The sequence below is a fragment of the Rutilus rutilus genome (assembly GCF_951802725.1).
Source record: "Rutilus rutilus genome assembly, chromosome: 4".
Taxonomy (NCBI): domain Eukaryota; kingdom Metazoa; phylum Chordata; class Actinopteri; order Cypriniformes; family Leuciscidae; genus Rutilus; species Rutilus rutilus.
In genome coordinates this window covers 31,093,787-31,106,909 of record NC_140212.1, presented here as the reverse complement: position 1 = coordinate 31,106,909, position 13,123 = coordinate 31,093,787, and positions in this window count along the sequence as shown.

Sequence of the window (13,123 nt, the reverse complement as noted above, 5' to 3'; positions counted from 1 at the left end):
ATTCTAGGTTTGTAGATAAGGTTTCTCCATGATTCAAATGCCCTGCCGATGTTGATCCGTGTTTTTTCACCCGAAGTTCATCCGATTCACGTCCGGCCTTTAATACGAGCTTCAGCAGAAAAAAAAACGTTTTATTGTTTTTTATCAATATGTGGAGTTTGTGTTGGAGTCTGTGACGTGTTTTGCTGGGAGCAGGTCGTTTCTTAGTGTTATCAGACATGTCATAAGTTGCATAAGTCATAAGTCCATGTCATAAGTTGCAGTGTCGTCGCTGTTGAGTGCAAAGTCAGTAGGCTAGACGAGGCGAGAGGCTCGGGAACGCGCATGCAGGTCACGTCACTGGATTTCGCGGTAAATCCGGCCCGGCACCTTCACATAAAAATAAGAATACTTGCTTTCAGAGGTAATAGCAAAACCCGCAAAGTGGATCATTTTAAAGTGTGATTACAACCCCTTCACACACAGGCAATAAAGGATTCATTTTAGTAGAAAAGCTACATACAGCACCTTTAACACTAGAAGTGCCAGACTTCCATAACTACTAGAACTGCCACAAGCGGTCATTTTGACCGCTAGATTCCAAACGCTATATCTTTAATGATAAATACCCAATTGAGAGATTAATGCATTTATTGTATTAGGATGTCTTTTAAAAACAAAACAACACCAAACTGTACATTTAAACAAGTTTAATTATACATTTATAAATAAATAATATCCGTAGATGTCCTGAACAAAATGACGGCGTAGGCTATTGCCTATGTTTTGATGTTTCTGTTCGATTGCGCCCGCGACCGCCGACACACACACCATATTCCAGCATTGCAATCTTGACATCGCAGCCTGTTCATTATAGCCATAATATAATAATAAAATAGTCAACCTAACATATAAAAATTCCACTGCTCTGTTTGTCAGTAGCCTAGTACAATTCGTACCATTTTGCGCGTGTGAAGAGGATGATTTTTTTCCGTCGATACTGGAACGTGAGTGAAGTACAAAGCCTATAATAAAGAATAGTTTACCATTCAAATACATCGCAAATGTTTAAACATTTTGATTCTAATTAGAGAGTTACGTGACGTGAGCCTAACGCCGCTTACTTTCACTTTCGCTTATAAAGTAGCCTATTTCATTTTGGCTTGTTTATAGTTATTTTTTTCATTATTGTTCTGTTCTGAATATCATTACATTTAAATGATTTGTTGTTGAATATGTTTAGTGTATTTTTTACCACATTTTATTGTTGTGTATATTAGTATAGCCTATAATAATACCGCGAAATTCAGTGCGGTCAATATGACCGCCTATGGCCGAAATAGGTAAATATGTTCATTTGTTTTTTTGCCTTATGTGTAATTTATATGAAACACATTTTAAATGAAAATACAGACACTTTTAGGAAAAGTCAGGTACCAGCAGGATTGTATTTATTGTTTCAACAAAGTTATTGCAAATATAAAATTCAAAACGGTCAAAATGACCGCCATGGCAGTTCTAGTGTTAAGGGCAGCCTACCACACCATTGATGTGAACTTAGCTATACATGCCATTTACGTCAGAGGGAGCTATTTCAGGCCCTGTAGAGATTTAATGAAATGCCCATGCTTTTTTATTTTGCTACTTCGCCATTTTGAATTTACACATTTATCATATTTGTGTTATTGCTATTATTTGTGATATTGACCTTTCAGTAATAAAAAAAAAAGACTTAAGATTATTGTGGGAGTATTGTTGTATTTTCAAAATACTAATTACTTGTATTTTATTTAAATACATTTTTCACATCAGTATTTTGTATTTTATTTTGTTACATTTCATGAGCCAGTATTTGTAGTTTGTAACAAAATAGTTTTTGATGTATTTGTGCCCACCTCTGTGCGTGCGTGTGTGTCCTTTACTGTCCTGTCCTATCTATGCCTTTATGGCCATTTTCACTCAAACTTTTATCTCGCTTAAAGGGGTCATATAATGCCATTTTTGTATAAGCTAATATGATTCTTTAGGGTCTAAATTAAAAGTTTGTAATATACTTTAATTAAAAATTCTCTTTAGTATTGTGAGAAAACACTCATTTTACCTGATCAAAAACAGCTCTGTTTTCAGCACGCCATTTAAGTGCATGTGTCTTTAAATGATAATGAGCTTTGCTCACCCCGCCCCGCCATTCTGCTCATAGACAGTGCTCCAGCCATCTATGGCTCCAGCTATCCGCGCGGGCTATGATTGACAGCTTGCTCACGAGCAAGGGCGGGTCTGTGTTGAAACGCTCCTGTCAATCAACAATCGTGGGAGGGGCGACGATTTTGTGACGTCACAAAATCAAACGGCTTGATTTGAGACGGGGAAAACATAAGGAAAAAAAGAAATCGTAAATTTTTTAATTCATTTTTATCATTTTATGATGGTTGTGTACAGGCACTGCCAACACACATTTCAGTACAATCAACTTGTAAAAGTGCATGTACCATTATATGACCCCTTTAAACCTCTACCTCTCGCCCATTCTGTTCTTTCTCTTCAAACCAAAAACTAACTGGCTGCTATCCAAAAACGCTCGACTTGACTGTGAAAAACTTGACTATCGAACCCAAATGAGAAAAATCAACTGCAGATTCAAAAAAGTGGAATATCAACTCTTGTAAAGTACACAATAATTTTTTGATCAACCTAACTTCATATTAATTAATTTACTGTTGTTATATATCAACTGTTGTATTACTGTTGTTTTATATATATATATATACACACTCTTGTTATATATCAAATATTAAATTTTTCTGTATATCTGATCGCATAAAAGGCTTTATCTTTGTGTGTGTTTTTTCAAGTAACAGTAAATATCAATATTTTTACCCATTACTCAAACATATTTGCTTGATTGCCAGTGCTGAAACATCACCATGCCAAGAAAAGGAAAGAGGACTCAATCTCAGAAACAGCGCAGAAACCTAGAAGCTTCATGTGGCACCAGTAGCGCTACCAACTCTGTATCAGGCATAGACGTTGGAACAGGGGGCAGGGAACAGTTGGACCCCTTTTCCCCACCCCTCTAGGGGTCAGCCAGCTGTTTTTTTCATTGTTTTTTTTTCCGGTTATTTTTGTTTTATATATATAAATACAGATTCTGAATTAAAATGTGTTTGATTTAAGCCTACATTTAAAAATTATGTCATAAAATTTCTTGTTTTTAAGCCTTTCGCACGTACGATCACACCGGAGTAATCAGTCTAGGCTGGTCTCTGGAGCGTACGATCACACTGGTGTGATTAGAACGGTCAGTGCATCACATGATCAACTGCTAAATTCAAATGTTGAATTTAGTCAGAGACAGGCGCGCTCAGAGCTGTCATATATCGCAACTTTTCAGTGTTTTCAACCACATACTGTTTATTTTAGGTTTCAGACATATAAATTCACATAGGCCTAAGTACTAAAAAAAACAATACATTTAGAATTTGTAAAATACACACTGATGTCTATGGAAGAGGTAATAATAATCCTTTCCATTATAATTCGACACGTTTTATTCATATCAGATACACATTGTGTAAGTAACTTTAAAGTTTACTCTATTCTTCTCCCAGTTCACCAGCCACTTACTTTTAAGTATTTCGGGAGAAGTGGATGAATTCACGTGTTGTAAATCCAACAGATCTGATTCTCTGAACTGCGTATGCGGCACAAACTAACATGGCAACGCCCATCGCATCCCATCCCATACAGCTCAACTAACGCGATCGTTATAAAGGTGTTTAAACAACAATACACTTCCACTTGCATGTATTTGACAATCGGAATATCAGATATTTCATGCCATAGCTAACACATTTGTGAATATTCTGAATAAAAAAGGAAAAATGACATAAAAGCAGATCATCATTCATTCAGCGCTGTTGACTTTAGAGTGCTCCGTGGATAGAATGAAGGAGTGCTCTGTGGAGCTCGCTGAACTCCAGACACACGGCCACGTTTTCTGCGCGTTTATGACCCTGCTCTGCGTACCAGACCGAAGCGCGCGCGCCTTCAGATCACTTGGATGTGGTTGTGTACAAGAGGTAAAAACTATATAAATACTGTTCGTTTTCTCACACAAACCGCTCGTTTCGTGTCTTAGGCCATCAATGTGTACTTACGATGGGAAATTGTTTAATTTTGACTTCTCTGTGCATGCTCTTTGAGATAGTGACCATAGACCTGCATTATATTGCCACAGGTCGGGGCGGGCCAAATCAGGCTGCACCCGCCCCCCTAGGACCCGTACCACCCTTGGGGAGTTAGACAGAGGCCAGGCAAGAACGACAGACAAACAGGCTTCCAACAACACAGTATTTTATTGAATAAGATAGGGGCAAGGGGATCTAAAATGGGGAGTCTTCTGAGCAGGGTCGTTCCGTCCTGCGGACCGCCGGGGGACCCACAGTCAACAGACAGAGAACTTACGGCTGAAGGGCTTTACTGTAAGCAGACAGGTGAGTATACAGGCACGTAATCCTCTTCAGTAACGACAGACAAGAACTTACGGCTGAAGGGCTTTACTGTAAACAGACAGGTCAGTATACAGGCACGTAATCCTCCTCTTCAGTAACGACAGACAGGAACTTACGGCTGGGGGAACTTCACTGCAAGGCAGTCAGGTGAATATTCAGGTATGCACTCCTCTTGAAGGGCTGACAGACACAGAACTTGACGACAGAGAGACATTACTGCAAAGCAGACTGGTGAGTATACAGATACGTAATCCTCTTCTTCAGTAATGACAGACAGAGAACTTACGGTTGGAGGGCTTCACTGCAAAGCAGTCAGGTGAGTATACAGACACGTAATCCTCTTCTTCAGTAATGACAGGCAGTCATTACAAGAACTTACGGCTGAAGGATTTCACTGCAAAGCAGTCAGTTAAGCATTCACCTACGTGTCTCTCTTCACAATGGGCTATCAGATAGTACACTCAGGTCTCTGTGGGGTACAACAGTATTAGCCTTTTCTCACGTCCTTAGAACATGATAGAACACACAGGTGGGTGATGGACATCCAGCGGGGTTAAGTTCACACTTCACACATCAAAACAGTGCATCACATCATTTCATCACTGCAATTCAGCACTCAGTGGGAAATACATATGGCCGTCGCCCATTTCCTGACCTGGCATTCTCATCAAGAAGTTCCATAGACAAGAGAGAGAAAGGATGGAGATCGGTTGAACTTCTCACAGTCTTTCACAAATGATCTTACTGTCCAACGTTTTCTTCCTTCCGATTGAGTCAGCGTGCTCTTTCTCCCAAACACATTACCGTGCTCATTTGCCAGCCCCATTTCCTCTTCTCCACCGCTCACGCTCCTTCCGGGATACCCGGTCCCCAAACACTTCCCTCTCCAGACACCTCCCGTCCCAGCCTTCACATCATCCCAAACCTCTCGTCCCCCAACTTCACCCCTGTCTTCTTCTTCTTCTTCTTCTTTGGCTGCTTAACGGCGGATGCGGACTAACTTAGCGCACTACCGCCACCCTCCAGATAAATTGTGCCTGATCATCACTATGGCTTACATCTTTGGAAATAATGTAGCCTGCAAGCTACAAAAAAAAACAAAAAAACCTTTCCTTACACGCACACACACATATATACACATATATATATATTATCTTTCCTATATTCTATCAATGAGTCCGGTGTGCTTTAAAAATTCAAACATATATTTTATTATTCTATGATCGGAAGCCTTAGACAAAAAATCCCTAAAGATAAAACTTTCCCCACTGTCCTCTATTTTCCTTTTAATTAAAACCCTTTCTCTATTAAATTTCCTACACATCATAAAGACATGTTCCACTGTTTCTGGCACATTACAAATCTCGCAGTTTCCTGAATTATGTTTTCCTATTAGCTGTAATGTTTTGTTTAGTCCAGTGTGCCCTATTCTCATTCTTGTAAAAATTGCCTCTTCTCTTCGACACCTTATTACCAGACGACCCTGACCAACCTCAGGATTTACAATGTAAAAACCCCTCCCTTTATCTCCCCTATCCCATTTATCTTGCCACAACTTTTTAACATGTTTTTTAATTATTGACTTAGCCTCTGATTTTGATATTTTACACTGAATAGACACATTTGTTGCTTTCAAAGCCTGTTTAGCAAACTTGTCTGCCAACTCATTACCGGCCATACCAACATGAGCCGGAACCCAAACAAACTTTACATGTGTCCCCCCATTTTGAATACTATGAAGCAAAGTCAATATCTCACACACAACATCATACCTTTCACTTGAGTTACCCGATTTAAAATTTTCTAAGGCTGACAACGAATCTGAACATACAACTACTCTTAGTGGACTAATTTGCTCTACCCACTGCAACGCCATTACAATTGCTATCAGCTCTGCTGTGTACACTGATTCACCCCTGTCTGATCTCCACTCTCTCCTTTTATCCTCCTCTAAATGGCAACGTGTCTCATTGCCCACAGCTGGCGGCAATTTTGACTAATTATCCCGTTCACGGGGATTTTGCGCTTGCCCGGAACTAAACCGGTGTTCTCTTGTTTTGGGTCCGGCGGGAAGCAAATCCCGGCGGACATTAGTTCCGCTTTTGGGGAAAAATTTAAGTTTTCGTCACCCTGTGATAGGGATGGGGAAATGAAGCCTCATGAATCACTGAGGCTTTCCCCTGACTGTTCCGGGAAAAGATTCAAAGCTTCGAGAGTGTCGAGAACAGCGCTGAGAACAGCGCCATCTGGCGCTTATTTAAAATAAAGCAGCCAGAAGCCTGTGTTAGAAGCTCTGGCAGATGAAGCAACCACAACACACTCAATAGTTTCAATGTGCACAAATAAAAGCCTTACATGTTTGTGTTTGATTGGTTTATTAAAAAAAAAAAAAACATTTTCCCATTAAAGTGTGACAATAAAATATAATAGCTTATATGATTCAATAAAATTTAATGTAGGTCTACTCTCTCTCTCTCTCTCTCTCTCTCTCTCTCTCTCTCTCTCTCTCTCTCTCTCTTCTACACACACACACACACACACACACACACACACACACACAATGAATAAGGACATTGTCTGATAGGATAATCTGTTATTAAATGTCAATATCAATAATTGTAAATATCAACCAGACTGAGGCAACAATGACTCGTTAAATACGATCTGAAGTTCGAGCCTTCTGACACCCGAAGCGAAACACGCACGTGACTGGACAGAAAGTGAGGCTTCGTTTGTCATCGATCACGTGACTCTAGTAAACCAATACACGCCTCGATACGGGGCTTCACTAGAAATTGTGTCGCTTATGTGATACGCGCATCGAAGCTTCAGTGTCATATGTAACATCACTACCCTGTGACAATATGACTGACAGACAAGAACGGTTTGACCTAAAAATATCACAATTGAAACTACTGCGGAAACAAAGACACCTACATCTTGGATGCCCTTGAGGTATAAGCTAAACCATACCAAAATTGAATTTCAAAGTGAACTATCCCTTTAACAGCAACAACAACAACAACACACACACACACACACACACACACACACACTTCTCTGCATATCTTCAGACGAAATCAAGATATCTGACAAAACAATGAAGATATTTTACAAACCAACTGCCAGGGACGTGCAAATAGTTCCTCAGAGGCAGGTGCCAGGCCTCAAAAGTAAAAATCAATCACTATAATTAATTTATATAATTCAAATTCATTGCCATCTCCGTAGTGAACGCGCCTATAGAGAGAAATGCACTTCATGGATTACATAATCAGAGAGTTTTGTTTTAAATTGTTAAAAAGACATTTCAAGCTTTCTTAAGATATATTTCATGTCTGTGAGGCATACACTGAGTTTCGGTTCAATTCATGATGCGATGCGCTCCAGCTCACGAGCAATGCAAGTGACCGCGCCGTCGCCTTCATGTCATGATTATATTGTCTGCTATATTTGCTTCTTGTTTATTAAATCCAGGCAATTGGTTGATAATTTTTTTATTAAAAATAAGATACAATTTATACAAAACGAAATTCACTTCAAAGAAAGGCTTTCTACAAAACAAAACTTAATGAAGGGGTCAAAATCATGTCTGACCCACTCCATGTCTCTTGATATATTGCGCATCCTATCTTACTCGTGCTGGTCACTTTTCATAATCAACATAGATTAGAAAAAATAACATTATAATTTTTTAACAAATATGAAACTAAATGCGCTTATTTAATAGCTACAACATGTATAGTAGGCCTACAGACTCTCTATTTGTACAAATTGCTGCACATTCATTTTATTCAGAATTTTGCACACATAAGTTGAAAGGCATTTGTTTGTGCATTGTAAATTATATCTGCAACATTTATCAAGTTCACTGATAATTGTGCGTGCATTTATTAATTATTATCTTAATGAATAATGTAACAAGGACAAGAATGTAAACTGCGTTGTTTGTTTAGAATGGAATGGATCCAAATGAAGAAACGTACAAAACCATAGTAGAAAATGGGCGGGCCCAGACCTAAAATGGGTGGGCCCAGGAAGAGCAAGAGCTGATCCTCCCAGCAGCAGTCGATATGTGCGAGATAATGCTTGGGACAGAGGCAGCAAATAAATTAAAAAGCATACCCCTCTCCGATGACACCGTGAGGCGGAGGGTCGGTGACCTGGCCGATGACATCTCATCACAACTTGTGGTGGCTAGTGCAGCACAGCTAATCGCTCTTGTCCGCTATCCGTGGGATGGAGCCATTCTGGAGGACTTCTTGTTCTGCAAAGAGGTCCCTGGCAGGACAACGGGCGAGGAGATTTTCAAGATCCTAAGTGAGTTTGAGTTTCATGATGGAGCAGCAGCAATGATGGGCAGAAAGAGTGGTCTTGTCACTCGGATAAAGGCAGTAAACCCCAGAGTGAAATCTGTCCACTGTATGCTGCACCGACAAGCGCTCGCTTTGCACTGTTTTGCTGCAGAGTTAATTTTTTATTTAATTCCAATTAATTAATTAATTACCATTTTGATCTGTTTCACAAATTTTAATAGACAACTCAGAAATTACTGCAGAAATTTAAAAAGCTGTTACCTGTTTGAAGCAGAGCTGGTCAGATCTGGAATGACAGCTCATTAGTGATGCAAAGTTCCAGCAGTCTCATTGGCTAGAATTAATCACGTGATGACGTCATCCAGTGTATTACTTTATTTATTATATTATATAACATACAATTTAAAGTATACAATTATTTAGTGTTATATATTAATGTATTAATATATAACTGCTGTGATTTATTGAGGTCTAATGGTTAACTAATATGGTCTGTCTGACTTCATCAGTATATAAACAGCTACAAGCCAACAGGTAAAGTAAAGAGAGTACATTTATGACATTTTACTGGATTGTTAAAAATAAAATAGTTTGATTAACCCTGGTGCTTGACCATCTAAGCTTAAAACAATGATTTAACTGTACTGTGCTGTGCTGTTAACATGGTAGGTTGCCTACAGTAAACCCTCATGGGGGCTCAAAAGTGCAAAACTGCGAGCCCCGCATGGGCTAACCAACTGGGGGCCTGTGTGGGTTTTGTCCCACACTGTCCCTCAGAAAACCCACACTTGGCACACACTGGCATGTTTGCTGGGTTGCTGCTGTTATCAGTGGCAGTGGCTTGTGCACAGACGAGCACTTCAACTAACTGTTGCTATTCGTGCACAGAAACGTGTTTTTATGTTTTATGGGACTTTCCAGACATTGATTTTAATCATGTATTCTCTACCCTTACATTTACCCCAACCCATAACAAAAAACCTTCAATTTTCAAAAAAATATCGCTTAGTCTGATTTATATATCGAACAACTTACCCTTTCTGTATCGTCTAGGCATTATCTTTAAAGAAGAAAAAGATGAGTCAGCTTCTGACAATTTTGAATAGGGCCTCATTCATGTTAAATATAATTAAATAATAATAATATTAATAATAAAAATATTATAACCCAAACATTTTGCTGGGACCTTCTGAGACCTTGGCCTTAAATAAAGGGATACTCCAACAGGTCCACTAGCTCTCCTTGTTCCTGTGGTATGAACAGTAGAGCTCAATACTGGTGTCACAGGTTCAGACAATTCACACACAAACAAACTGTTGTACATTGAGATGAAACTGCAAATCTCTAGAAAGACTAGAGTAAACACCATGATGACTAGATCTCATCTCCCTATTCTTTTAACCTTTAGAATAATAGAACTAGTTATTTTATTCTTTTAACCAGTCTAATAATTATCTTTGGCCTAGCCTTGTTTGAATGATTGCTAGTCTTGCCTAAAGTGTTGAGTGGCTAAAGTGCCTAAAGTGTTGAGTGGCTGTTTTGGCCTGCTTGTTTTTATTAGGGAAGCAGGTTATGTAGGTAGATTTGATACCACAGCATACCACAATGTACAGCATACTACATTACTACACTGTAAAAAAATATTTTCCCTTTTAGTTATGTTAACTTATTATAATATTTAGCCAAGTAGACTTGAATTTAACTCTGTTGTTCAGATCACTTACATATTTGGGTTTTAGTGGTGAAAGCCAATGGCACAATTGATACAACTTATTTTTTCTTGTAATATCCACTAGTTATCATAGTTCACCTCCATTTGACGCTGCGTCACGTAAAAGGCGCATGCGCAGACACCTTGCCACACCTTTCTCCTGACTGGGAAATATGTTCCCAACTGACAAAGACGCTTTGGTGAGTGAACCTCTCTTTAGCAGCTCATTGTTGATTCAATATGGTTTGGGTTGTATTTTTAGAAATAGAACATGGAAATCGTCATAAAACACGGGTTGACTGACAATTCATTCACACGTACGTTACAACAAAATGGAAGCTAGCCCTTGCAAAAAAAAAAAAAAAACGTAGCATTAGACTGTCTTTTTTCAAGATCTAACTATCTTAAAATTGCTTCTCCATGTAAAGATTAACTTAACATGAATAGTAATCTTCACGTGACGTTTGTACTATGAAGGAATGCAAAAGGTAGTATCTAACTTTATTGCACATGTACCTTGCCGCCATTTCCAACTCAAGCTTGTGTGATAGAAAAATTAAAGCATAAGATAATAAACTGTATTTTGAACTAACTCTGATTCTAACAGTAATAACACATCATTTTGATTTCCTCTTTTTAGGTCTAACATTCTAACACTTGGAAGCACATTGTACTAGGACGTTTTGTTCTTGTCTATTTGGGTGATGGAAAAATTGTTTAATGCTGACTATAACAAAATCAAGAATATCTGTCTATCCTGTCTCGTGATATATTGAGTAATCAACAGAACTTTTAACCTTTACTTGTGTTTTTTATGTTTTTGCAAATGCCACCAGACAGAGGGTGAAAAGGAGGGGGCTTGCATCAATCTGTTAATAGTAAATGACGATATATAAAGTCATGAGTTAGGCTGGTGATTTAGTTTCTGTGCGTCATGTTTTTATCCTATATAACCTGATGTATTTTTCTATGTGGGTGAGATTTCTTTAATCACGGCCGGGAGAGTTTCTCGAGCAGTTCTCAAAGCATTTTAAAGGACAATTGCCAGAGTTTGTCTGTCATTTTGCTGCGCAGCAATAGAATAAGTAAGTTAGGTGAAAGTGACTTAGTTAGAGTAATACTACAAAGCTGAAGTAAAAAGGTATTGGTGTCGAGTGTAGACGCCAGAGATATTAAGATAATTTGGGTGTCGAGTGCAGACGCCCCAGATAGTTAGATTAGAGGAAAAATCCTTGACACTTGCTAGCAGGTGCACCGGACAGTTAGCATGAGCTAACTGGCTTTCAAGACCTAACTGTCTTAAAATTACTTTCATAGAAAAATGCTAAGCACGCAACCACCTACTCGACATTATAAACTAATATTTTGTAAGCATACTGTTTAAGTTAACCTAGCTAACTATTCATGTTAACATTAGTTAGTAAGAAAGACCCAATATGTTTATGCATTTCTCCGTGTAAAGATTAATTTCGCATGTATAATAATCTCCCGGTGACGTTTGTACAATGGAGGCATGCATAAGTTGTAGTTTTATAAGTATTGAACATTCTTGCCAATGTGGAACATAGATACAGGGTTCCCGCGGGGTCTTAAAAAGTCTTAAAAACAGCCAGACAATTTTCATTTAGTCAGGTCTTAAAAAAAGTTTAAAAACTTTTTTTAAGACCTGACTAAATTAAATTTAAGACCTCGGATGAAAATCTGGCTGTTTTTAAGACTTTTGTGTCTTCGGTGTGTTGTAGTTCTTTCTGGGGGATATTGTTGTTGGTACGTACGCGGTGATAAAACTACAAATCCCGTGATAAATGCATTTCCTGCCCGCGAAATACGTCTGCGTCTCCTCAGAGTTTGTTAAAGTTCGGCTACGTCTGGAAAATGGGAAAGTGTACTTTTAAAGAGACGTGGCTTAGGGGTGTGCGATATGACGATTTTTGATCGTGGACGATTAAAATGTCTCCACGATCTGCTTTTGAAGAAATATCATAGAATCATGCATTTTCATACTTCCTCTGAAGCCTCTGTCCATACTTAACAATGCGACGTATATTCACATAAAATGTTAACGCAGCGGAACAGGACACTGCAGTTCACACAAGTTCACAATTTGCATGTGCTTTAATGCCTTGTCGGTTAAACATTTAATTCGCGTGCTGATGCGCTGTTCTAAAGCCTGTTTTATGCTTCTGCGTCGAATCGACGGTGTACCCCCACAGACCCCTCTACGTCGCCGCGAACCCCCCTCCGCCGTAGCTCGACGTGCACCTCCAAAAATTTTTAACTATCCGTCAAGGTGACGCAGACCGCAAGGGCTGTGATTGGTCAGATTATACATCATTTCCGGAGTGTAGTTTTTCCGGTTTCCCCCTCCCGCTATACCGCCATTTTTAAAGTGACCACTGCACTGTTTGTGTTCAACGATGGATCAAGTTGAGGAACGTTTGATCGAGGAAGTACGAAAGTACGACCATCTGTACAATTCCTCTTCAGCGCACTACAAAGACTGCCAGTTGGCAAACAATTCATGGAAAGAGAATGCCCAAAATGTTGGCTTGGACGTCACCGACTGCATGAAGCGGTGGAAAAACCTGCGGGACAAATTTGTCCGT